At 38.6% G+C, this 24,846-nt stretch overlaps 1 protein-coding gene and 1 long non-coding RNA gene across 2 annotated transcripts in view; both read left to right on the plus strand.

The window, feature by feature from the left end:
• Window positions 1–24,846, plus strand: part of LOC129490332 (membrane-spanning 4-domains subfamily A member 8-like) — a 75,717-nt gene that overhangs the window by 38,218 nt on the left and 12,653 nt on the right. The window lies entirely within an intron of this gene.
• On the plus strand, window positions 1,760–20,778 carry LOC134735667 (uncharacterized). The gene is made up of 3 exons (XR_010119009.1): window positions 1,760–2,004; window positions 14,506–14,626; window positions 20,666–20,778. It is a non-coding gene; the product is annotated as an uncharacterized lncRNA (long non-coding RNA).

The raw sequence follows: 24,846 nt of genomic DNA on the forward strand, positions 1-24,846 counted from the left end.
CAACACCAATACCGAAATATGCCATACTAGAACTCATACCCTACAATCTCAGTTGCTAGCATTGTCGTTTGTACATAACAGATTCATTCCCAAATGCAAGAAGTCTGAGGATTAGTAAATATGCTGTTCTGGCTGAGGGGTCAGACACAGCAAGCTCTGAGGCCTTTCCTTATGGCAGACCAATTTGGAAATTACAGGATATCAGTTCCTTTCCTCCCAGGAGGCTCTTGGCATCTGTGAAAATTTGCCTATATTATTGCCAACAAGAATCTTTGTTTACCAAAAGCTACCAGGATGAGCAGCCTTTCTCAGGCATTCCACAACTATTCTTCTAAAGAAACCACTAAAGTGTTCAGGAAAGAATCAGAAAATATCTGCCCCAAGTAACTTTCTAAATCTTTCAAGACACAGAAATGGCTGGCAGCTTCTCTTGCTAACAACAGGTTCAATTTATCTTCTTTCTCCATAGGCACACAGCTACATTTATTTTATAATAAATTTATTTGTATAATTATTGACCAAAGATAAATATATAATTAATTATAAATTACTTACTTTTTAATATTCTATTTCATTTCACATAGGATTTGAAAGAGCTTAAGGAATACCTGTAGTAATATAATTAAAATATATCTAAAATGAGTAAATACTTTAAAAATGTTTATTAGCATAAATTGTTACATAGTATAGTGATATATGTGAGGAGACTTCAAAAAGTTTGTGGGAAATGGAGTTAAAAGATTAAAAATATGAACTTTATTTCTCAATATAAGATCCACCAAGGTCAAGACACTTTTGTAAGCAATACCAGCCATTTAGTCCATCTCTAAAGGACTGAGGGTCCTGGTATTTTAACCATGTCAGTAAAGCATTTTTTTTTACATTATTAACTGAAGAGAAATGGGTGCCCTTTAAAGATTTTTTAAGATTAGAAAACAAAATAAATCCAAGGGATCCAAATCAGGACTGCGAGGTGGATGCCTAATGATTCCCCATCCAAGTTCTCACAAAATTGCCCTTGTTTGCCGAGAGGAATGAGCAGAAGCATTGTTGTGGTGGAGAAGGGCTCTCTGGTGAAACCTTCCCAAGCATTTTTCTGCTAAAACTTTAGTTAACTTTCTCAAAACACTCTTATAATAAGCAGGTGTTACTGTTCCTTGGCCCTCCAGAAAGTCAACAAGCAAAATGCCTTGAGCATACCAAAGAACTGTTGCCATAATATTTGGTTTTGACTGATTCAAACTTGCTATGACTGGACCACTTCCACCTCTTGGTAGCCATTACTTTGACTGTGCATTGTCTTCAGGATCATACTGGAAAAGCCATGTTTCACCCCCTATTGAAATTATTCCAAGAAATGCTTCAGGATCTTGATTCTTCTTGCTTGAAATTTTTATTGAAAGCTCTTTTGTCTGCAGCTGATCTAGGCACAACAGCTTGGGGACCTATCAAGCGGAAAGTTTGCTCAACTTTAATTTTTCAGCCAGAATTGTGTAAGCAGAACCAACTGAGGTATCTGTGGTGCTGGCTATTGTTCCAACTGTTAATCATGGGTCCTCTTCAATTAGGGCATGAACAAGACGAACTTTTTTTTCTTGTTAATTGATGTAGATGGTCTGCGACTGCACGTTGCATCTTCAACATTGTCTCATCACTTCTTAAAACAAGTTATCTATTTTTTGTTTGTTTTTCAAAATGATAGATTGGAGTCTTTGTTAGCACACTGCACCCAGTTGATAAGAACAAAATAGTGTGTAGATTCATGCTATGGACTTTTATCCGAGAAGGAGCACAGGAACTCAACAGAAAAACTGAAAGGAACTTTGAAAACCCTGAAAGGAGTGGCAGACATCAACTTGCACTATGAGTCCGTTGGAAAACTATGAGTCTTGAGAGCATGAAAGGGAGAGAGACTGTCTCCATGATACAAATTCCCTCTTGGGAGCTGGGCAATCCAGGCCATGAGGGAGTGACTTAACCCTACCAGGAGCTGGAGCTAATTTGGTGAGTAGTGGGGAGTATATGAGAAGGAATGGCATCAGGATGTGCTTTGCATGAACTCCCAGATGTCAGTGGGGACAGAAAGAAGGCATTCCTGATCCTAACTCACAGGGAATCTTTCAGAAACCTGCCAGCTAACTCAGGCAGTGGTCATAGGTTGAGAGAAACTCCAAACTGAGATGTGTGATCTCATCTCAAGTATGAGACGTAATCTCAATAATCTCAAGGCCAGAACCAAGAGGCAAGAAGAAAGCATGCTCTTGCTACAGGTCCAAAACTGGGCACCTCTGTTTTGCAGGTCATATTGGGAAGGATGTGGCCTGAAACCCAAATCCTTCTGTTTCTGTCTTGGTTGGGAAGTTCTGCATTCTGAGCATGAACTGTCTGGAACTCAGCTGGCTGTTTCAGCTTTCTGCCAGCAGAAATTTGTGTATGTGAGACCTACTGTGCCAAAGGCATGGGAGCTGGGTGGGTCTTACTGCCACCTGCTACCCCTTTTCCTCATACAGACACTTTTGTGCAGCAAAAGTGGTTATACCCTTCCCTGCAACATTGTCCCAGTAGCCAGCGAGCTGCCCTCTGACCCCCATCAGGGCCACCATTTGTACCCACACTTGGGGAGCTAGAGCACTGACTTGCCTGATCCAACCCTCACCCGGCTTTGCCCTTCCACTTGCTTTGGTAGCAGAACATGGACAGGAAGTTTTGAGAGTTCCATGGGCTCACCTATTGCCTAGGATATCTGAGTATTTACCCTGGGTAATATAGACCAAGCATAAATTCCACAGCTGCCACTGCAGCTGGCTCTCTACTGCATGCACCACATCCTGGCCAGAGGTCAACTGGCCTAGCCCATTACAATATCTGATAGCACAATAACAGCACTCAAGAAGAAGAAGGCTTTTGCATGATCTCAGCTAACACTATTGACTGCACCACCACAGCTACTCAGGAGGCCTTGAGCCCATTCACATGCCCAACACATTACTACTACATCTAGCAATGGAGAAAGCCACGATGCCAAGGCTATTTATAACCAAGGAAATCTTACAGAGTGTAAGCCACTCCCCTGCCACCATCATTAGAGCTGGTACTTGCACCTACCACTGGAAAACCATAGGATGGGTCAGCCTGGTCCAGCTCCACTCAACATCACCTCTGGAGCTAAGAGTGGAGTCCAGGCTACTGCATATCTCACAGACCAGTCCATAGCCTGAAGCATCAGAGAGCTTCTCCAGATGACTGACTAGAGATTATCAGTGACAAATTCTCAGAAGGAAAAACCAAAATTACACTTGGATGATCACAGTGCAAATGGAGTATTAAGGGGAGAGTGCTGGAGCTTTTTGGAGAGTTCACTGGAAAAATCTATGATACATAAAAAAAGAAAGAAACAAGAAGCTGGTAGAGCTTAAACCCCAAGAGACAGAATATTCTGTGGAAAGTGAATGGAATGCTTTCAGCCTCTGCAGCCCTTGTGGCAGCCTGCTGGTATCCAAACTCAAGGAGAGCTTATTTGGACTTGTAAGCCCAAGTATTGGATTGGCCTGTGATTTGGGGACTTCTAAAGGGCATTACACTGGGCTACCAGCTTGTGCAGGTTCCTTCCTTTCCCCCAGACCTGAGCTATAGAAGCAAGTGCCATACTGGATGTGCAATCATTATGGGACATTGTTCTGCTACGGGACTTTCAACCCTTGTGTCTTCACATCACCAGATCACTTGCTGACATTTCCCAGCATCAGCCTGGATTGCGGCAGACCCGCAAGATGATGGCTAGAGCCAGAGGAGCATCAGGATTCCCAGTAGTCTTGCTGTCCAAGACTGCCACTCCTGGGGGAAGGAAGAGTGTACCACATCAAGGGAGCACTCTGGGGAACAAAAGAAACTAGAATGTGGGCTTTTCTTGTCCCAGAGCTTCCCACTGCGGGCAGGAAGCACCTGCACCTCCTTCAAAAAAGGCACGGGTGCAGTGTTGGGCTTAATAGGGGAAGACTGGTTCTGCCCTAGCAGTTGAATAGCCCTGGTGCTTATAAAGGGACTTTGCATACCTCTCACCATTTTGCATAACGGGACTTTTTATCTCTTTCACCCACCACTGAAGACACCACCAGAGCTTCTCCCACGGGAGCTTGGCAAGGGTGCACCTGTAGACGGCTTTTATGGAACATTCTGAGATGATAGCATCACCATACGAGGTGTGCCCTCTGGGTTCAGGATTGCATGAGGAGTGGAGTCCCACTCCCTCTATACAAGAAACATCAGCATTTCTGCAGATGGACGAGGTCCCTGTCTGATCTGAATGTCCAGAGCACTAGGACAAGGGTGTGACAGGGAGTTTGATCACTTTCCTCCTGGCCTGGTAGTGGAAATGAAGTGGCACCAGTGAATTTCACCAGGAGCTCCCCCAGCAGTGAATTTCACACTGCAAAGGCACCAGTGAATTTCACCAGGAGCTCCCCTAGCCGCCTCATCAGGGATAGGGCTTTTGCTCACCAATGGGGTATTGAAGATACCCACCTGCTTCAGCCACAGCCAATTCTTACCCACAGGTGCCTCCTACTGGCCTGAAGGCTAAACTGCTCAACCCAGTTTAAAAAAAAAAAAATGGAATGCACACCACTGGGGAACAAGATAAGTTTCCTGAGAACTCTGCCATTCTGACCCCAAAGGAGACAATAAGCCTGCTCATACACCCAGTACATCACTACTATGAGCAACATCTGAGAAAGCTATAATATAAAGATTCTCTATAACCAAGGAACTAATACAGTGTCTTTGCCACTGAAAGCACCACCCAGAGCTGAAGCTAGGTCATCATAAACTATACATTATTGCCACATCCTCAAGGTATAAAAAGAAAACTTAGTCCAATCAAAAAATAAATTCAAAAATAATGAAAAGAAATAGTATCTCCAGATGAGAAGAAGCCAGAAAAATAATTCTGGCAATATGAAAAAGCAGAACCTTGCCACACCCTGAAAGGATCACATTAACTCTTCAGCAGTGGATCCAAACCAAAATGAAATATTTGAAATACCAGATAAAGAATTCAAAATATTGATTGTAAAGTTACTCAATGAGATCCAAGAAAAATTTTAAATCTAACATAAAGAAATCAAAAATAAATTCAGGATATGAATGAAAAATTTTCTAAAGAGGTAAATACTTTAAAAAAAAAAAAACAGAGAACATCTACAAATGAAAGACTCATTTAGGGAATTACAAAGTGCAGTGGAAAGTATTAACAATAAACTGTACCAAGCAGAAAAAAAGCATTTCAGAGCTTGAAGACATGGCTTTTGAATTAATTCAATCATACAAAAATAAAGAAATAAACAAAGTTTCCAAAAAATATGGGATTATGCAAAAGGTCAAAACCTAAGAATCATAGATATTCCTGGCCAGGCTCAGTGGCTCACATCTGTAATCCCAGCACTTTGGGAGGCCAAGACATGCTGATTGCTTGAGCTCAGGACTTTGAGGCCAGCTTGGGCAACATGGCAAAACCTAGTCTCTACAAAATATACAAAAATTAGCAAGGCATGGTGGCATGTGCCTATAAACCCAGCTACTTGGGAGGCTGAGGCACAAGAATTGCTTAAACCCAGGAAGTGGAGGTTGCAGTGGGCCAAGATCATGCCACTGCACTCCAGGCTGGGTGACAGGATGAGACTCTGTCTTAAACGAAAGAAAGAAAAAAAAAAGAATCATAGATATTACTCATAGATATTCCTGAGAGAGAAGAAGAAAAAGCAAAAAGTTTGGAAACCTATTTTTGAGAGAATAATTAAGGAAAACTTCCCTAGTCTTGCCAGAGACTTAGACATCCAGATTCAAGAATCTCAAGAACTTCTGGAAGATGCATTGCAGAAAAGACATTAGGAAGGCATATAGTCATCAAGCTACCTAAAGGCAACATGAAGAAAGAATTCTAAGAATAGTGAGACAAAAGCATCAAATAACTTAAAAAGAAAAATTTATCAGACTAACAGCAGATTTTTCAGTAGAAACCTGACAATCCAGAAGGGATTGGGGTCCTCGCTTTAGTCTTCTTAAACAAAATAACTGTCAGTCAAGAACTTTGTATCTTGCAAAACTGATTCATAAATGAAGTCCTTCCCAGATAAGCAAACACTAAGGGAATTTGCCACCATTAGACCAGTCCTGCAAAAAATACTCAAAAGAGTTCTAAACATCAAAATGAAAGATCTATATGCACCAGTATAAAAACACTTAAAAGTATAAAACTCACAGGGATTATAAGACAGTAGCACAATGGAAAATACAAAGCAACTAGGTAACAATCAACATGATGACTGGAACAGTACCTTACATATCAATATCAACTTTGAATGTAAATGATATAAATGCCCCACTTGAAAGATATCAGTGGTGGAATGGATTTTGAAAACACAATCCAAATATCTACTGCCTTCAAGAGACTAGTAAAGAGTCTTACAGACCCAACGATATAACAATACTAAATATATATGCACCTAATATCAGAGTTACCAGATTCATAAAACTACTAGATCTAAGAAAAGAGAAGACACCAATATAATAATAGTGGGGGACTTCAACAGTCCACTGACAGCACTAAGCAGATCATCAAGGCAGAAAGTCAACAAAGAAACACTGGACCTAACAGACATTTACAGAACATTCTACCAAAAAAAAATTGCATAATATACATTCTTCTCATCAGCACATGGAATATTTTCCAAGATACATCACATGATAGGCCACAAAAAAGCTTCAATAATTTTTAAAAGATTGAAATTATATTACATATCTTCTCAGACCACAGCAAAATAAAACTAGAAATCAATTCCAAGATGACTCTCAAAATCATACAAATACATGGAAATTAAACAACCTGCACCTGAATGAGCTTTGGATCAATGATGAAATAAAAATGGAAATTTAAAAATTTTTTGAAATTATTGATAACAATGGCACAAGTTATCAAAATCTCTGGGATATCACAAAAGTAGTGCTAAGAGGGAAGTTTGGGCCAGGCACAGTGGCTCACACCTGTAATCCTAGCATTTTGGGAGGCCAAGGCAGGTGAATCATTTGAGGTCAGGAGTTCAAGACCAGCCTGGCCAACATGGTGAAACCCCATCTCTACTAAAAATACAAAAGTTAGCTGGGCATGGTGGCAGGCATCTGTAGTCCCAGCTACTCAGGAGGCTGAGGCAGAAGAATCGCTTAAATCGGGGAGGCGGAGGTTGCAGTGAGCCGAGATCGCACCACTGCACTCCAGCCTGGGTAACAGAGCTAGACTCCATCTCAAAAAAAAAAAGATGGAAGTTTGTAGTCCTAAATGTCTACATCAAAAAGACAGAAAGATCACAAATTGAGAGCCTAGAAACATGCCTGAAGGAACTAGAAAAATAAGAGCAAACCAAAACCCAAGCTGGAAGAAAAGAAATCACTAAGATCAGAGCAGAATAATGAAATTGAAACTAAAAAAAATAAATAAATAAAAACCAAGGATCAATGAAATGAAAAGCTGATTCTTTGAAAAGATAAACAAAATTGACAGACAAATTTCTAGATTAACCAAGTAAAGAATAGAAAGGATTCAAATAAGCTCAATCAGAAATGAAAATAGAGACATTACAAGTGATTAGACGGAAATACAGAAGATCATCCAAGACTGCTATGAACATTTCTATGCACACAAACTAGAAAATCTAGAGGAAATTGACGATTTCTGGGAAACATGCAATCCCCAAGCTTGAATCAAGAAGAAATAGAAATCCTGAACAAACCAATAATAAGTACTGAGATTGAGTCAGTAATTTTAAAAATCTCCCAACAAGAACGAAAAAAGAGCCCAGGGCAAGACAGATTCACAGCCAAATTCTACCAGACCTTCAAATAACTGACATACTTAAAATATCCCAGAAAACCAAGAGGAAGGGAATTCTCTCTTACTCATTCTACAAAGCCAGTAGCACCCTGATACCAAAGCCAGGAAAGGACACAACAAAAAAAGGAAAACTACAGACCTAAATCCCTGATAAAATTAAATGTAAAAATCCTCAACAAAATACTAGCAAACTGAATCCAACAGCACATCAAAAAATTAATTCACCAAGATCAGGTGGATTTCATCCCAGGGACACAATGATAGTTTAACATATGCAAGTCAATAAATGTAATTCACCACATAAAAAGAATTTAAAGCAAAAACTATATGATAGACTCAAAGGGTACAGAAAAAGCATTTGATAAAATTCAGCATCTCTTCATGATAAAAACCCTCAACAAACTAGGCATAGAAGAAACATACCTCAAAATAATAAAAGAGGTTGGGCGCAGTGGCTCAAGCCTGTAATCCCAGCACTTTGGGAGGCCAAGGCAGGCAGATCACTTGAGGTCAAGAGTTAGAGACCAGCCTGGCCAACATGGTGAAACCCCCTCCACCAAACCTGGCTAATTTTTTATCTTTACTAAAAATAAAAAATTAGCCAGGTTTGGTGGTGCGCACCTGTACTCCCAGCTACTCGAGAGTTGAGTTCCCAGCTACTTGGGAGGCTGAGGAGGGAGAATTGATTGAACCCAGGAGGCAGAGGCTGCAGTGAGCTGAGAGCATGCCACTGCACTCCAGCCTGGGTGAAGGGAGAGAAACCTTGCCTCAAAAAAATTAATAATAATAATAATAAAAGCTATATGTGACAAACCCACAGCCAACATCATACTGAATGGGAAAAAAATTAAAAGCATTCCCCTTCATAACGAGTAAGACAAGGATGCCCACTTTCACTACTCCTATTCAACGTGGTACTCAAAGTCCTGGCCAGAGCAATCAGGCAAAACAAAAATTAAAAAATAAGCCACATCCAAATTGAAAAAGAGGAAGTCAAATTATTTATCTTTGCTAGTAATATGACCTTATGCCTTAAAAACCCTAAAGACTCCTCCAAAAGACTCCCAGATTTGATAAATGAATTCAGTAAAGTCTTAGGTTACAAAATCAACATACACAAATCAGTAGCACTGCTATATGCTAATAACAACCAAGCCGAGAATCAAATCAGGAACTCAATCCCATTTACAATAACTACAGAAAAAAACACCTAAAAATATACTTAACCAAGGAGGTGAAGGATCTCTACAAGGAGAATTACAAAACACTGGTAAAAAGAAATCACAGATGACACAAATGGAAAAACATCCCATGCTCGTGGATTAGAAGAACCAATATTGTGAAAATGACCATACTGTTCAAAGAAGTCTACAGATTCAATGAAATTCCTATCAAGAAACCAATGTCATTTTTCACCGAATTTACCCCAGTAACAATGACCATTATTGAAAAGTCAAAAACCCATAGATGTTGGTGAGGATGCAGTTAAATGGTGAGGATGCAGTTAAAACCCATAGATGTTGGTGAGGATGCAGTTAAATTATGCACTATTGATGGGAAGTAAATTAGAACAACCTCTATGGAAAACAGTATGGAGATTTCTCAAAGAACTACAAGTAAGTCTACCATTCAATCCAACAATCCCACTACTGGGTATCTATCCAAAGGAACAGAAGTCATATCAAAAAGATACCTGTACTCATATGTTTATCATAGCACAATTCACAATTGCAAAGATACTGTGATGGTTAATACGGAATGTCAACTTCTTTTGGATTGAAGGATGCAAAGTATTGCGCCTCAGTGTGTCTGTGAGGGTGTTGCCAAAGGAGATTAACATTTGAGACAGTGGGCTGGGCACCATCTAATCAGCTGCCAGCGCAGCTCGGATATAAAGCAGGCAGAAAAACGTGAAAAGGCTAGAGACTGGCTTACTCCCAGACTACATCTTTCTCCCGTGCTGGATGCTTCCTGCCCTCGAACATCAGACTCCAAGTTCTTCATCTTTGGGACTCGAACTGGCTTCCTTGCTCCTCAGCTTGCAGACAGACTATTGTGGGACCTTGTGACCATGCGAGTTAATACTACTTAATAAACTGTCATATATATATATAATCCTATTAGTTCTGTGCCTCTAGAGAACCCTGACTAATACAGATATGGAATGTACCTAAGTGCCCATCAACTGATGAGTGGATAAAGAAAATATGGGAGATATATATATATACACCATGGAATATATATACACCAGCAATAAAAGAGAACAGAAAGCCAAATATACATGTTCCCACTTATAAATGTGGCTAAGTTTTGGGTACTCAAGGCCATATAGAGGGGTATAATGCACAGTGGAGACTCAGAAGGGGGAGGGTGGAAGGGGAGTGAGGGATGAAAAATTACCTATTGGATACAATGTACACTATTCAAGTGATAGGTACGCTGAAAGCCCAAACATCACCCCTATGTAATTCACTCATATAAACAAAAACCACTTGTACCCCTAAATCTATTGAAATTTTAAAATTTGATTTAATTTAAATATAAAAGTGATGCTTTTAAAACCTTTAAAAAAAATTTTTCCATTTGTAAACTGCCTATTTCTCTGGAGCATTCTCTTCATAAACTTTTGGTTTTCTTGTGTTTTGTTTTGTTTGTTTTGTTTTGCTTTTGAGACAGGGTCTTGCTCTGATGCCCAGTCTGAAGCACAGTGGCGTGATCATGGCTCACTGCAGCCTGGACCTCCTGGCCTCAGTTGATCCTCCCACATCAGCCTTCTTAGTAGCTGGGACTTATAGGTGCACACCACCAGGCCTAGCTAATTTTTTTTGTAGAGGTGCCGTTTCATCATATTGCCCAGGCTGGTTTCAAATTCCTGGGCTCGAGTGATCCGCCCACGTCGGCCTCCCAAAGTGCTGAGATTACAGGTGTGAGCCACCACACCTGGCCCCTCATAAACTTTTTGTAAAGCATCAATAGTTTATGGATTCATTAGTCTTCCACCCAGGCTTTGACATCAATTTTATGTTTGTTCTTTCTTCAATTTTAGCAGAATTCATGTTTCTCTGGTAGGGGCTCTTTTCAAACTGACTTCTTATCCTTCTAAGTGCCTCAAACCAAATCCTGTTAAGACATATTATAACAACTTAGTGTGAGTTTATTTTGGTGCAAAATTTTTTGAAATCCGTGCATAGTTTTGCCATAGTATGCATTTCCCATAAACTTTTTGAAGACCCCTTGTATTAGGTTGAACCATTTGAAATTGCTGATATCAGACCATTTTTAATCTACAAAATTGTCAGTATTGTATGATCCAATCCAATGTATTAGACTATTCCAATATATGCAATTTGGAATATGATCCTTGTGAAATCAAGAGGAAAATAATAATGTAGATATATAGGTTTTAGAATACTAAGAATTACCAATACTGACACAGTTTTTGCACTGTTTCCTGATAGGCAAAGTGAAAATGAAATTCAATCACCATGTGAATAAATTATCTATTAGGCAGAAATGTTTCAGTTCATTATGGATAAAATGATTCCTGTAATAGTACTTTGCAACCATTTATTTGTGTATAGTTCAGTATAATAGACATTGTGTCATGAGGTAGACCAGCGAAAATAAACTCCTCGAAGGCTATAATTTTGTCTGCTTCAGATACTGCTACATCCCCAGCATCTTAGACAGGACTTGGCACAAAAGAGGCACTAATTTTATGTGTGAACATTCCTATAGCAAAGGCTAGAGTAGCTTCCAAAAAGCTATTTCTTATTAAAAAAAAAAACAAAAAAAAACTTCTAAGGAAATACTAGGGAAACTGTAGAGTCAAGAAATTGTGGACTAACAATGTTGCTTCCTAATGCCCTGTTTTGATCAAGAGATAAAACCTCGAGAGATGTGATGTTCATGAGATTACATATTTCAAACTATTTCATAAATAAATCATGGACCCATGATAAGAATTGAGTATCAGACCATTTTCAGGTGTATATTATTCTGGAATGATTAGAACATGAAGATATTTGTAATGACATTAGGGTTGTTAAAATTAAGCAAGCAGGTAGTAAATAAGCAGATTTATGTTCTCTAATAGAATTTGAAAAGTAAGATTTTCAATAGATGAGCTCTCATTCATTCTGACATAGTATTATTATAACTGGGACTTTTTTTAATCCATTCTGGCACATAAATCAGGTTTCCCATATTTTATGCCATCAATCATGTTTTTAAATATATTAACTGGAATATTTTGGTGAAAAGTATGTCACCCAAACCAGCCTTAAAGAATTACTTAATAATACTCTTGGCAAAAAATCTGGATTCAAGGATTATAACCTCATAGTCATCTCATCTCATTAGAAAAAATATTTATAAGATTAATAAAAATAACCAAAGAAATTGAAACTTAGAAAATATATGACATTATTAGATAAAAACAATAAAATTACAAAATATTTATCCAAATTAATTTTCTTGCTTTAAAATAATTGATATCAAATATTTTTAGTGGAAATTATTATTTAACACGATCAATTGTCTCTGGTGGCCACTCCTACTTTGTGACAATTAAATAATGTCATTAGCATTTAGGAAGATGTCTGTCCTCTGCCCTAAGTAAAGTATGCCTGAAGCTCTTTTGAAAGGCATTCCAATTTCTAGAATATCATTTAAGATTGAAGAGAGACCAAATACGATCATTTCTATTTCACTGTCTGTCAGGTCTTTATTACCAATAGTCAGAAGGGCAATTTCTGCTCGCCCTAATCCTCAATCGTGTTCAAATGAAAGAGTCTTATAAGAACTACTCATTATAATAAATTCATTTAGTATAATCTGTTCATATTCAATCTATTCATATTGTATAATCATTAATTATACATTCATTTAGTATAATGTATTCATATGGCTATATTATAATTAATATTAATAGATTATAATACATTCATTTAGTATAATCTATTGATATGATTATACTAAATGGATGTATTATAATTAGTGATTATACAATATGACTAGATACAATATGAATAGATTATATTATATACAATTATATATTATACTATTATAGTTTAATATAATATATAATAGTATAATATATAATACTATTATATTATACTATAATATATATTATACTATATTCATAGTATAGAATATAATATATAATGTGATTACGTTACCTATTAGGCAGAAATCTTTCAGTCCATCATGGATAAAAAGATTCCTGCAATAGTACTTTACTCTAAAACCATTTGCTCATGTAGAGTTCAGTATAATAGACATTGCATCATTAGGTAGACTCATGAAAATAAAGAGGCTATGATTTTATTAGAAATTATTAGAATTTTATACATATAGTATATTCTATACTATGAATATAATATACATATGCTATGACTATAACATATCTATTAGTCCATTTTCACGCTGCTAATAAAGACATACCCAAAACTGGGAAGAAAAATAGGTTTAATTGGACTTACAGTTCCATGTGGCTGGGGAAGATCTCACAATCATGGCAGGGGGCAAAAAGCACTTCTTACATGGCAGTGGCAAGAAAGAATGAGGAAGAAGCAAAAGCAGAAACCCCTGATAAGCCCATTAGATCTCGTGAGACTTAATCACTGTCACAAGAATAGCACCGTAAAGGCCAGCCCCATGATTCAATTACCTTCCACTGGGTCCCTCCCACAACACATGGGAATTCTGGGAGATAAAATTCAAGTAGCTGTTTGGGTCGGGGCACAGCCAAACAATATCAACATATTTATAGTACAATAAATTCATATCATTTGTTCCAATTTGAAATGGAAGAAAATGAAAAGAAGGCCATAAATAGTCTTCTCAAATGTTGATACTAACAGAGTGAGCTAGAGAAATGCATGTGGAAAGCATTTTGGCAGTATTTACCATAAAACAGCTTTTTTGAAATCCATTTTAATCATTCAAAAGATAGAAAAGCTTGGATGAATCAAAATGTGTAGCAAACTTAAATATTGTATTTCTACTTAAATATTCTATAAACATTAAGTATTGTTAAGCTTCTATATAAATATAAACTTCTTATGGCATAATTTTAATGAAAAATATGAGATACACTATTTTCAACTGTAACAATGTTATAGAAACACATAAATGAGAAAACAGAAATCACAGTCTTGTAAGTCTGCCAGAACTAGGATGGAAGGCACCTGAGAAAGAGTAGAGTAAGGGAAGAAAAGGGGGCTGGAACCAAGTTCTAAGCAACTCCAACATCCAATATATGGATGTTGCTAATTTTGCTATTTTAACTTATCCAAGTCTCATTTTCTTCTACTCTAAGGTAAGAATAATAATGCTACCTACCACAAAGGATTATTGAGTGAACTCAATGAAATAATGCATATAAAGCATTTAACACAAATTCCTAACCATCTAATAAGTGCTCAACAAATGTTTGTTATTATAGTATTACCTTATATACAGGCAAAATCATCACATTGTATTAAGGTGATGGTACTAGTATTACAGACGAGTTTTCTATTTTCTAAATTTATTGCAATTTTATGTTATCTATATGTTTCTAGACATTTTAGAAATGTGAAGATCTCTAAGGAATATAGATTTTCTTCTTTTTTATTTAGAAAAGTGGAATCATGCTTTCAATGTATTTGTGGGTATTCTCCACCTTGGAGTTGATCTTGGCAAATACAGTGACCAGATGGATAAAAAAAGCACATCATCATGGCAACAATACCACGTAATGTGAGTATTTCATTTCTCTGACTAATTAGGAAGTAGTAGTCTGTTATGAACCCATGCTAAGGGATTAAGATTTCAGTAGAAGCTTTTTCTACTTAATGTTTCCACTAAACACTGAATATGAGCTGAAGCAGTCTGGACTAAATTTATCTGCGTACAAATGAAGATAAACAATTCTCCTAGATAAATTTTTAGGATCAAAGGGGTGTGTGTCCATATCCCCATGAGAAAATGTAGTAGGAGATGTATCATTTTCTGGCTCACGTCTATTTCATTTGAAGGATAATTGCATGGAGATCAGTCTACTAGGTCTGTGGCCTATAATTAACAAATAAAGTTTAGGTCCCTGGCACCTGGGAGCCTTGGAGCAGAAGGAAGATAAAACATGTTGGGAGAAGAGAGAGAACATGTCCTACTATCAGACACTGCTGGTCTTAGATGACACCAGCGATACACAAATAATATATTTCTCTTCTCCAAGCATCTCCTGGAAATAGGCAAACAGCAGCCTTGACATTCAAACTCATCCGCAACTGCCTGAAAGTGAATCAACCTTAGAGCTGATAAGAGAGAAGGAATGAAAATGAGGAATCCAAATAGTATGAGGAAGTGAGGGAAATTTTACAAGAGAACATCGGGTCATAGCTGTGGACTAGGCTGGAATAGAAGGAGTAAATCCCTAGTTACTCTGCATTTTCCAAACCCTACCCTGGACCTTCAACATGTAAGTGATGGGTTATGTATTAAAGTAACCTGAAATAAAGGAAAACTTCCCAAATGCACATTGGCCCTATGATTGGAAAAACTATCAGTTTTGAAGAGAAAGATTCAGGTAACTTAATTTAAAAGCCACCAGTGACCATGAGATCTGGTTCTCAAAGCTCCATATTCTCTGGAATAAAATGCAATCCACGTGTTTTAAGGAAAGAAAATATTCTGGCTATGTAAGTAATGATGAAGCCTCAGAACACCAAGGAAAAGGGGGAAATAGCTGAGTTCTAGCCCAAGAACATGGAAATAATTTAGAAATCCTCATAATGAAAGGAAAGTGTAAGAGTGAGGAGCTTGACAAGCCTGAAACACAGCATTGGAGGAGGTGAGTGACTAAAGAATCTCAGCTGAAAAACTCAAGGGACATAATGGTATAATGGCCTAAATGTTATAAGAACATGAGATTAAGACTTGGGTAAAGGGTCAGGTTTGTGATATTATAGGAAGTAGTAGCCAAGTGGTAAAGTAGCCCAAGTCATAAGAAAAGGCATACAACAATTAAAAACCGAAATCATGGTTGTAGCTAAAAGCAAAACAAACATCTACAAAACAAAATCTACTGATGTCTGCAAGCAAATTCCAGTCCCTGGGTTCCTAAGTCTTGACTCTCTTCTGCAGGACCTGAAGAGAGTTGGCCTTATGGAAAGGAAAAACTCACAGAAAACAGAATGTTGGGAAACGAGAGAAGAGAGTTATCAAGAAATTTTTTAATGTTAAATTATGTTTTGTATACTGTTTACAGTTATGCCATACGAATAACACTGGATAAAATACAACCTTATGTTAACTATAATGACATTAATAAATCACCTTCCATTTATTCTAAATTCTTTCATCACGTAGTAAATATCAAGCATAGCACTACACTCTTAACGGTTTAATTTTATTAATTTAACTTGAAACTAGTCATGTATGTTCTCTTTAGATTTTTAGTGTTTATAATGCATGGCCATTCATTTCTAATCTAAAATGAAAACATCAGAAGCATATGTGCCCTTTCCTGGGGGTAAAAAAAAAATCCTGAATGGTGAGAATAATCCCATTAACATCCCTTCCAAAATGACCACCCAAAATTTTGTGATCTGACAGACAGTCCTCACTCACCAGCTTTTCAGATTTGATTCATCTGCCCAGAGAAACATGAAATAGATGACTCAAGAGGCGTAGGATCTCTCAGAGTCCAAGTAGGAATTAATATTCTTATTAAAGAATAAGCTGAAAAAGCAGAGAAGAGAATATATGGAGAAAAGGAGAGTTTATTTATTTATTTTTTTATTTATTTATTTTTTTTTTTTTTGAGACGGAGTCTCGCTCTATCACCCAGGCTGGAGTGCAGTGGCACGATCTGGGCTCACTGCAAGCTCCACCTCCCGGGTTCACGCCATTCTCCTGCCTCAGCCTCCCGAGTAGCTGGGACTACAGGCGCCCGCCACCCCGCCCGGCTAATTTTTTGTATTTTTAGTAGAGACGGGGTTTCACCGTGTTAGCCAGGGTAGTCTCTATCTCCTGACCTCGTGATCCGCCCGCCTCTGCCTCCCAAAGTGCTGGGATTACAGGTGTGAGCCACCGCGCCCGGCCAGGAGTGTTTATTTTCATATGATTGCGTCCTTCCTCTAAATCCCTGCAAGTTGTGTCTCCGAATCACCTATCAGGTCTAATTCAGTAAAGGAATTTAATTGGGAAGAATTTGGAGAGTCATTTATTAGGATACTTCAATGACTTAGAGTAAGACCACTCAGGATACATTAATGATCAACTTCTAACACTCAACTTATCTCAGGTTCATTGGCACAAGGAGATTCTTTCTTACATATTAAAGAACAGAATCATCATAACCTCAGTCCAGGATGAAAAAGTTTCTTGGTGAATGAATCATCATTTTGTTCATGACCTCAGGCCAGGATGAAAAGGTTTAATGGTGAATAAATGGTCATTTTGCTCAAGTGACTTTCTAGAAAACATACAGTGAAGTTCATCCCAAAGTTTCTTTCCCTCATTCTATAATTAAAAATTAGAATACATGGCCGGGCGTGGTGGCTTACACCTGTAATCCCAACACTTTGGGAGGCTGAGGCAAGTGGATCACGAGGTCAGGAGATTGAGACCATCCTGGCTAACACGGTGAAACCCCATCTCTACCAAAAATACAAAAAATTAGCCGGGCGTGGTGGCGGGCGCCTGTAGTCCCAGCTACTCGGGAGGTTGAGGCAGGAGAATGGTGTGAACCCGGGAGGCGGAGCTTGCAGTGAGCCGAGATGGGGCCACTGCACTCCAGCCTGGGCGACAGAGCGAGACTCCGTCTCAAAAAAAAAAAAAAAAAAAATTAGAATACGTAACTCTGCTTATATTTTCTGTTTGGAGATACTGAGCATTCTCAGTTTGGATCTGGTTGTCTTGAGTTAAGGAATTATTTCACCCAAGAAAACTTCCAGGAGTGGTGACAGATTCTCCAAAGTAGGCATAAGATGCAAGGAGGTAGCATAGGTTGATAGGGTAATATTTTAAATGCTGACTCAAGGAAATCATTATTTCATTACTAAGAGTAAAATTAGCATGAAGTATAAGCACCCCCATAGCCTAGATAGTCTTCTCTAGATCAATAATAGTTCTAAACATACTGTACTCTAAATACATTATTTCTGAGTAATTTCTCCTCAATGAACACTTGAAATTTGCATAACCTGCCATTAGAGAGAAGGCATACTTCAATTATCCATATTCTTATAAAGTTGAGACTGCACAAACTAGTGCCTACTAGGTTAACACGAAATGTTTTAACAACAGTGCAGCCTTCAGTTTTCTAGAAGATCCGGTTTCCAAATAATTACAGCATTCTTTATGCCTAATGTCCTAGCTACAAATAATGATACTGTATAGTTTTTTCACAATATGAATTTTATGAAACATTTTACTGGGATTATCTCATTAGATCTGTTAAATCTCTACCCTATTTTTATTTCCTTTATCTCTACACTCTACTCTCAAATATCTCCCCTCATGAGGAACCATTCCTTTGTATTTCATATAAATGGTTTTTTAAAACCACTTTTTAATTTTAAGCTGCTTTATATGATTAATACATAAAAATTTATACATATGTAATGCATAGATCTCAGTGAGTTTGGGGATAGGTATACACCTATGAAACTATCACCACCATCAAGGCCATAAACACATTTATCATGTCCCAAAGTTTCTTTCCACTCCCTTTATTATTACTGCTTTTTACTTTTTCTTTGGGTATTAACATTTAACACACCGCTACCCCCTTAGCAATTTTAAGCACACAATACAGTTTTATTCGCCATAGGCACTATGCTATAGAGTAGATCTCCAGAGCTTAGTTATTTTGCATAACTAAAATGTTGTGACTTTTAACCATCATCTTCCCATTTATCCCTCCCACAAGCCACTGACAGCTACTATACTACTCTCTGCTTTTAAGAGTTTGGCGATTTTAGGCTATTATTTAAAAGAAAAATACAGCAGATGCTGGTGAGGTTGAGGAGAAAAGGGAACACTTCTACACTGTTGGTGAGAATGTAAATTAGTTCAGCCACTGTGCAAAGCAGTTTGGAGATTTCTCAAAGAACTTTAAACAGAACTACCATTTAACTCAGCAATCCCATTACTGAGTATATATCCAAAAGAAAACAAATCATTCCACCAAAAAGATATATGCATTCACAAGTTCCATCACAGCACTATCACAATAGCAAAGACGTGAAATCAATCCAAGTGCCCATTAACGGTGGATTGCATAAAGAAAATGTAATATATCTACCATGGAATACTACACAGGCATAAAAAAGGGTGAAATCATGTCCTTTGCAGCAACATGGATGCAGCTGGAGACCATTATCCTAGGCAAATTAGCACAGAAACAGAAAACCAAATGCTGCGTGTTCTCACTTGTAAGTGGGAGTTAAACGTTGTGCACACATGGACATAAAGATTGCAACAACAGACACTAAGACTATCAAAAGGGAGAGGAAGAAAGGGGGCAAGGGTTGAAAAACTATTGGGTACAATGCTCACTACCTGGGTGATGGAATCAATCATACCCCAAACCTCAGCATCACACAATATACCCATGTTTCAAACCTGCATGTGTACCCCTGAATCTAAAATAAAATTTGAAATTATAAAAAATGAAATTATATAACTTAAAAAATATTGCTGAGATGGAAAAATAAATAAAATGGAAAAAATTTAAGAGTTTAGATTCCGCATAGTGAGATCACACAGCACAGGTATTTGTCTTTTTGTGTCTGGCTTATTTCACTTAAGATAATATCCTCCAGATCCATTCATGTTCTCACAAATGGAAGGATTTCTTTCTTTTCTTTTTTTTGAGATGGAGTCTGGCTCTGTCGCCCAGGCTGGAGTGCAGTGGCACAATCTCGGCTCACTGCAAGCTCCGCCTCCCGGGTTCACGCCATTCTCCTGCCTCAGCCTCTCCAAGTAGCTGGGACTACAGGTGCCCACCACCACGCCTGGCTAATTTTTTGTATTTTTAGTAGAGACAGGGTTTCACCGTGGTCTCGATCTCCTGACCTCGTGATCCGCCCGCCTCGGCCTCCCAAAGTGCTGGGATTACAAGCGTGAGCCACCGTGCCCGGCTGGATTTCTTTCTTTTCTAAGGCCAAATTACACACACACACACACACACACACACACACCACAATAAGGCCAAATTACACACACACACACACACACACAATCACAATTTCTTTATTTACTCATCCACTGGTAACATTTAGCTTGTTTCCATATCTGACTATTACGAATAATGCTGCAATGAAAATGGAAGTGCCAAATTTCAAATCCTTTGCCTATATATCCAGAAGTGATATTGTTGGATCATATGTCAGTTCATTTTTAACTTTTCTAGGAACCCCCATATAGTTTTCAATAACAGCTATACTAATTTACATTCTTACCAACAGTGTGTAAGTGTTCCCTATTCACTGCATCCTCAACAGCACTTGTTATCTTTTGATTTTTAATAATAGCCATCCTAACAAATGTAAGATGCTATCTCACTATGGTTTTGATTTACATTTCCCTGATTATTAGTGATGTTGAGCACATTTTCATATACTTCTTGGCCATTTCTATGACCTCTTTTAAGAAATGCCTATTTAGAAAGTCATGGAATAAACTTAAGTGTCCATCAGTAAATGACTGGACTTTTAAAATGTGGTGTGTATATACATACTGTGGAATACTACTTTGCTGTGGAAAAGAATTAAATCATGTCTTTTGCAGCAACATGAATGAAACTGCGGCCATTATCGTAAATGAAATGACTCAGAAACAGAAAGTCAAAAACCACACATTCTCATTTATAAGTGGGAGCAAAAAAGTTGTTACACACGGACATACAGAGTAGAATAATACACATTGGAGACTCCAAAAGGTGAGAGTGTGGGAGGGAGTTAAGGAATGAAATACTACCTATTGAGTACAGTGCACATTATTTGGGTGATGAGTACACTAAAAGCCTAGGTCCAGACTTCACCACCATACAATATGTTCATGCAACAGAACTGCACTTGTACCCCATAAATCTATTTTTTTAAATTGCCCATTTTTAAATTTGGTTGCTTTATTTTTTTTATTCAGTTGTATGTGTCCTTTGTATATTTTGGATATTAAATCCCTTATCAGATATATGGTTTGCAAGTATTTTCTCTCATTCCATAGGTTGCTTTTTCGTTGTTTTTCTTACTGTGTGGAAGCTTTTTAGTTTGATGTAGTCCCACTTGTTTATTTTTGCTTTGTTGCCTATGCTTTACAGGTCATATCCAAAAGACATCATTGCCAAGATAAATGTCAAGGAGCTTTCTCTCTGTGTTTTCTTCTAGGAGTCTTAGGGTTTCAGATTTTAAAATAAATTACTTTATTCATTTTTACTTAATTTCTGTGTTTGGTGTAAAATAAGGCTCCAATTCATCCTTTCCATGTTAATATCCAGTTTTACTAACACCATTTTTTGAAGAGACTACCCTTTCCCCATTATGTAGTCTTTCTGCCTTTGCTGAAAATTAGCTGGCCATCTATGCATGGGTTTATTTCTGTTCTCTCTATTCTGTTCCATTAGTCTATATATCTGTTTTTATGTCAGTACCACTCTGCTTTCTTTACTATAGCTTTGTAATATAGTTTGAAATCAGGAAGTGTGATGCCTCCAGCTTTGTTCTTGCTCAAGATCGCTATGGCTATTCAGAGTCTTTTGTGAGTCCATACAAATTTTAAGATTGTTTTTTCTATTTCTGTGAAGTATACTGCTTTTGACAGAATAGACATTTTAACAATATTAGTTCTTCCAATCTATGAACATGGATATCTTTCCATTCATTTGTGTCTACTTTAATTTCTTTCATCAACATTTTATAGTTTTCAGTGTACAGCTTTTGCATTTCCTTGGTTAAATGTATGTCAGTGTTTTCACAATTTTTCTCTGCTAAACATCATTTTGTGTGTGTTGTTTTCCTGGTTTTGTTGAATTGTCTCTGTGTTCTCTTGCAGCTCACTGATGTTCTTTAAGATGATTATTTTGAATTCTTTGTCACGCAGTTCATAGATATCCAATTTTAAAGGTCAACCACAAGAGCTTCACTTTGTTCTTTTGGTGGTGTCCTATTTCCTTGATACTTTGTGTTCCTCAAAGCTTTGCATTACTGTCTTCACATATGAAGAAGCAGTCAATGTTTCTAATCTTTACCTGTTTTCTTCAGTAGAGAAAGACCTTCACAGCGAGCCCTGCCAGAGATTCTGGGGGCCTCATGTACTTTTTCTATAATGTGCACACTCTATTTCTCTTGTTCCTTCTTAGTGGGCAAGTCTCAGGATTGTGTGCCTTCTTTCAATCCAAAGTCAGGCCTGATGCTGAGAGCCTGCCATTTATTTTCCCTAAGGCAATGTCCTGAAGTTTTAAAGGTTGTGCTTTTTTTTTTTTTTGAGATGGAGTTTCACTCTGTCACCCAGGCTAGAGTGCAGTGGCGCGATCTCGGCTCACTGCAACCTCTGCCTCCCAGGTTCAAGCGATTCTCCTGCCTCAGCCTCCCAAGTAAGCTAGGGCTACAGGCGCATGCTACCATGCCCGGCTAATTTTTTTGTATTTTTAGTAGAGAGAGGGTTTCAGCATGTTAGCCAGGATGGTCTTGGTCTCCTGACCTCAGGTGATCCGCCCTCCTAGGCCTCCCAAAGTGCTGGGATTACAGGCGTGAGCCACCACGCCCTGCCTCATCTTCTTTTAAAGCAAAGAAGCGGAGTTCAAGAGCTGGTTATCACAGTGGAATATGTTTGTAATTGCAGTGGAATATGTTTGTAAAACGTCTTTGGTTTTCAAAGTTCTGCAGCACGAGCATATGAGGTACCTAGGCAGGTATCATCTCCACTCTACAAAAGAATAAACTGAGGACCAAAGGAGTTAAGTGCAGTGCTGTACCCACCACATTTTGCAGAGGATTCTAAGTGGCAAGGAGCTTCCAACAATGATGCTGCTTCTAAGCGGGGGTGTGTCTGGGGTTAACAGTGGGGCCACCACGTGATCAATCCGCTGACAGATCAAGCACAGCCTCTTCCCCCTGGGTGTGCCAGGCCCAAGGACAGAGGATGATGCCCACACAGCCAGGAAAGAGCGGCATCGTTGTCAGCCCCTACCCCACCCTCGTCTTGGGAGCTTGCAGGCTCCGCGGTGCCACGGGAGCCCCACTGAACCTCAGGTGTCTGCGGGAGTCTCTCGCACAGCCGCCCTCTTGGGCGTTAGAATCCCGCGAGGGGGGATGAAGGGCGCCACCACCGAGGAAGCAGCCCCCACCGGGCTCCCGAGGCTGCCAGGCCCCCAGCTGAGGGCGCTGCCTGCAGAACCACACCCTCCTGTCCCTGTGCTAAGAGCTTGATGCGAGTGCCCGAAGCCCTGGCCTGGTTACCATTGGCGACTCCCTCGTCCTGGGTTCTCCCATTCATTGCCGGGAATGTTTTACTAGTAACCATGGTATAGTTGAGACGATCCACTCTTGTCCTACGCATTTCGGCACGATACAGGCATCTAGGAGGCTTACTTGGCATTGCCTGAGAGAATCTTCCATCCATTTAAGTAAGTAAACACCAGCGGGGGTGTTGGCCTTGTGAGTTGCGGCACCGTGAAAAACCAAGGCCTGCAGTTTTCAGCATCTGCCCAATTTGAGCTCCTGTTTGAAACCACTGTTGGTTTTCCCTTCTCTTCCTAATGGTTCAGGTGGCCGTAAGATATCCTCTTGAGCCTGAGTGTCAGTTATTTTATAAGATCTCTGTTTATCACCTTGAGATGTTCTGCAGGGTCCCTAAAGCGAATTTCGTGTATTCACATAGCCTAGATTTTAAGTCGTTGCATTCCAGAGTTACCATTCAAATTTAGAGTTTCAGCTTGCTCTTTAGGACAGTAGTAATAAAACTACAATCATGACTACATTTATTGCACAATGTTACATACTAGACACTTTTCGAAATTATCTATTAATACTAATTTTATGAATACCATGAGCTCATATACTAAGACCTCAAACAGCATGAGGTCTTAGTATATGAGCCAGTTTAGTTGTTTGCAAACTGCAGGAACACATAGAAACTTCGTTGTACTTATACATTTACTTGACAGTCACTGAGCTCCAAAAAAAAAAAAAGTACCATGCACAGTGCTTAGAATCTACAGCTACAAAGATGAATATGACAAAACATACAAAAAATATGACTTATTGGTGGAACTGAAACTGATCAAAAATGGCTGGAGTATGGTTTGAGAAATTCGCCTGGAAAGGAAACTAGAGGGCACATTGTGAAAGGCTCTTGTACGTTTGCAGACTATTCTAAAGTCAGTAGGGAGTCTCTTAAATGATACGATGATATACGAAGAATTTCTGTGGCTGAGATGTGGGGAATAGGCTGAAGGAGCAATGAAATCAATAATGAATATTAGAGGACAGACGACCGAATAAGAAATCTTCGTAATAGTCCAAGCAAAAAATGAGCTCCTTGCGAACTCAGCCAGTGATGTTTGTCTACCATTTCTATCTCTACACCCACCCCTCAGTATAGTAACAGATTTGGATTTGGAGTTTTCCATGTTTTAATGGGTTGGTTGATTTGGTTCAGCTGGGTTGGATTGGCTTTTGCGGAAGACTAAAGGGGAGGAAGTTGGAAGGGAGCAGTGAGGTATTCAAGTTTAACCATGCTTCAGTTGGATTTCTGGGCACCATTTTAATTCCACTGAGGAACAGAAGTTTAAATTAGGAATGGGACAAAAGCCAAGTGCAGAATATAGAAAGCTCATGGAGAAGATTAGAGGAGAGCTCCAATGCAGTGAGCATGTGGGAACCCAACAGACTCATTCCTAAGATATAAGACTTATGTCAGTGAAAGTAATCTAAAACAACATGGTTAGAGGTGACATCAGTGAAAATGGC

Source organism: Symphalangus syndactylus, chromosome 1 (assembly GCF_028878055.3).
Source record: "Symphalangus syndactylus isolate Jambi chromosome 1, NHGRI_mSymSyn1-v2.1_pri, whole genome shotgun sequence".
Lineage (NCBI taxonomy): Eukaryota > Metazoa > Chordata > Mammalia > Primates > Hylobatidae > Symphalangus > Symphalangus syndactylus.